Here is a 4,000-nt window from a genome sequence, read left to right as displayed (position 1 = left end):
CACCCCATTTGTTAGGAAATGGAAAGACTTGGAAAAAAATTATATTAAGTGAAGTAAGCCAGGCCCAAAAAAACATAGGTTCCATGGTTTCCCTTATTTGCAATAACTAGTGTATGTCTAGGACAAGCAGAAGAGGTCAAAAGCTATGTACATATGACCATATAAGATGATTCTAAGTAAAATGTACCCCCAAGATAGGGACACAAGAGGTTTTATCTTTCTTGCTGATATTTTTTAATGTATATATTTAAAAAAATGTACTATGTGATTTTTTTTTTGTTTCTTTGGTATGTTCTTTCCCCATGGTATAACCCCTGTTTTCACTGTATTTGGTGTTGGTGCCCTGCATCTTGTATATGTATTTTTCTAATTTGAGGAGGGGAAGGGAAATAACAAAAAGCGGAAATAAGGATACAGGTTGACCTATTGTAACAATGAGATGTACAAGACACTATGTTGAAAACAAACTTCAGGGGAGTGGGGAGGTGGGAGGAAGAGATGGTAGGGGAAAAACAAAGGAGGAGGCAACAATGCTCCATAGGAAATGTATTCATTACCTTACTCATGTACCTGTAACCCCTCTGTACAGTACTGTTACAATAAAAAATTTAAAAATATATCTAAAAAAACTGAACTTTACAATTTTGGGGGCAGGGAGGAGGAGGGGAGAGTGAGGGAGGAATTGGGGAGGTAGGAAGGGAAGGGATGGTAGGGGAAAAAGAAAGGAGTAGGTAACAATGTTTGCTAGGAAATGTACTCATTACCTTACTCATGTAACTTTAACCCCTCTGTACAGTATCTTTACCAAAAAAATAAATAAATAAAAGACCTCGCAGAGTTGGATGCTGGTGGCTCATGCCTGTAATCCTAGCTATTCAGGAGGCTGAGATCTGAGGATCGCAGTTCAAAGCCAGCCAGGGCAGGAAAGTCCATGAGACTCTTGTCTCCAATTAACCACCAGAAAACCAGAAGTGGCACTGTGGCTCAAGTGGTAGAGAATTAGCCTTGAGCTGAAAAGCTGAGGGACAGTACCAGGCCCAGAGTTCAAGCCCCATGACCAATAAAAATCAAAATATAGAAAAAAGAAACCACATACTTCATTTGTAAAACAAACAAATTAAAAAAACCTAATCAACAAGAACAAAATAATCAAAGGAAAAATAGAACCTATTTATCATGGCCATCTAAAATATCTACTCATTCAGCATCCATCCTGCCACTATAACAGCACCCATTAATTTTTATTGGGTTTTGTGTTTGTTTGTTTGTTTTTAAGTAGATCCAAAAGTAAGAAAATGAGCCTCGGTGAATTATTTACTCAGTTATGGTAAGGCAAACTCAACATCATACTAACCCTACTCCCTCCCATGCAACACCCCACCCCCAACTTGCCTTTAAGTGGACAAGTTGTCACATGACCCACATCTGGCCAATTAGCAGATTTTATCCTGGCAGCATAGTGATAATGGGAAGACTAGTCCAAACATGTAGATTGGGACTGTTGGGAGAAGACTGCTCTGTTCTGGATTTGGCGCTGATATCTGAAGTGGCCACATAAAGAGACTGCCCACGAATGAAGCTGACATGTGAGGGTGCCAGGCCTGAGCTACCGAGGGACTAAATTGGGAATAAATTCTACTTCAGTCATTAAATTATTTGAGATGTATTTTTCTTTTTTCTTTCTATCTCTCTCTCTCTCTCTCTTTTTTTAACAGAGTGAGGGTTTAAACTGGGCGCTTGTGCTAGGCAGGTGTCCTACCACTTAAACCATGTCCCTAACCCTTTTTGCTTTGATTATTTTTTCAATAGGGTCTCATTTTACCCTAAGCCAGCATGGAATTTGGTCCCCCTAGGATTCTTCCTGAGTAGCTGGGAGGACAGATGTGCACTCCTGAGGTAGAATAGATTAGGAAAAATAAGACAAACATGGTGAATCCAAACACTTAAGCTTAAAGCAAATACAGGAGATATTCATCCATCTACTTCCCTTAAGATTAAGGGACTGATGGTCTGGGAATGTGGTAGAGTGCTTGCCTAGCAGGCGTGAAGCCCTGGGTTTGATTCCTCAGAACCACATAAACAGAAGAAGCCGGAAATAGCACTGTGGCTGAAATGGTAGAGCTCTAGATTTGAGCAAAAGTTCAGGAACAGTGCCTAGGCCCTAAATTCAAGCCCCAGGACTGGCAAATTTAAAGAAGAAAGAAAGAAAGAGAGAGAGAGAGAAAGGAAGGAAGGAAGGAAAAGAAAAGAAAAGAAAAGATTAAGGGAAAGAAATCATTTTAGGGGAAAATGCAGCAGGATAAATTAGGGAAAATAAGCATTGTGAAGGCAATTAAAAACAACAACAAAAAAAACTTGGTAATTAAAAACAGAAGTGTTATCTATGCTCCAAAGAAAAGCAACAGGATACATTTTTTCCTGAGAGATGCAGTTCTCACCCCAAAAAAGTAACATTTGTTTGGCAGGATATATCCCTTCCTGAGAGAAATGCTCCCCTCAAAGGCCAACAACCAGTATGATAAACAAGAGCCAGTAACTTACAAAGTGTAGTAACACCAAATGTGATTGAGAACAAAGATAAACTCCTATCTTTTCTAAGTCAGACCCCCTGCCTTTACCATATAAATACGCCAGATGCCCAAGAGTTGTATGTCTCTCTGCTATAGCACCCACACTGTTAGAGTGTGTCTCTGCTTTTCTGCTTTTTGTCTGCTTGCCTGCTTGCCTGCTTGCTTGTTTACTCAGGAAAGCTCCACCAAGTTTTCTTACCATTGTGACATCCAGAAATTCTTATTCTGCGATCAAAGTCTTTTCCCTTTTAAAGGGAAACTTCAGCCTGGCACTGGAGACTCGTGCATGTAATCCTAGCTAATCAGGACACTGAGATCTAAGGATCAAGATTCGAAGCCAACCCCGGGCAGAAAAGTTCCTGTGAGACTCATCCCCAACTAACCACTCAAAATCTAGAAGTGGTGCTTGAAGGATTAAATCCTGCCTTATTCCCCAGGGGCAAGCAGAGCATCAGGTGTATGCTCAGTGCTTGTCCGCAGGCAGGTTGTTCTGACCTTGGTCCCCAGGAGCCAACAGCCTTCACACCCCAGGTGGAACAGTCCACTGTGGGCCTGGGCAAAGAGACCATAATCCATTTTTATTTTCTGCTCCCTTGGTAAGCCCTATCTATATAAGCCCACCCCAAAATCCAGCCCTTTGCACAACCTCCAAACCCATGGGAAGGTATATGCCCCTCAGTGTTCTCACCTGTTGACAATCGAGTCTCACCTATTCCTTTTCTGTTCTCCATTTTCCCAGCAGTACTGTGGCTCAAAATGGTAGAGTGGTAACCTTGAGCAAAAGAGCTCAAGGACAATACCTAGGCACTGAGTTCAACCCCCATGACTGACAAAAAAAAAAAAAGAAAGTTCACTAACCTTCATCAGTATCGGGTGACACTCCCACATGTGATAGGGTTTCCACAAATGTGTTGCCTAGGTTGGCCTAAAACCACAATTTCAGCCCCCCAAGTGGCTAGGATTACAAGTTGTGAGACTTTGATGATACCTTTATAGATGAGGATTCAGAACAGTGGGGGAAGTATAGCTATCATTTTTGGCTAATCAACTAGATCATACTTCACAAATGATTTGGAGGAGTAGAGGGCTTTAGGCTCCAAAATATCTGAGAGAAGAGTATCATGGAGACAAGGAACTGCCAGTGCAAAGGTGCCAGAGCGAAAGCCTCCCGTAGGCAGCTGTGAGGAACTGCTGGACTCAAGTGAGCCCAGAGATGTATAATAGAGGATGAAGGAAGAGAGGCAGGTGGGTGGGCCCATGTCACACATGAGGACTTCCACTTGCTTTTTTTTATTAATAAGTTTTTTATTGTGAAAATACTGAACAGAAGGGTTACAGTTACATGAGCAAGGTAATGAGTACATTTCTTATCAAGCATTCAAGCACTGTTTGTTTCTCCTTACCATCCCTGCCCTCCCATCCCCCCTCCC

Source organism: Dipodomys ordii, unplaced genomic scaffold (genome assembly GCF_000151885.1).
Source record: "Dipodomys ordii isolate 6190 unplaced genomic scaffold, Dord_2.0 Scaffold63, whole genome shotgun sequence".
In the NCBI taxonomy this organism is placed as follows: domain Eukaryota; kingdom Metazoa; phylum Chordata; class Mammalia; order Rodentia; family Heteromyidae; genus Dipodomys; species Dipodomys ordii.
The sequence above is the reverse complement of the archived record's forward strand: the minus strand, read 5'-3'. Positions refer to the sequence as shown.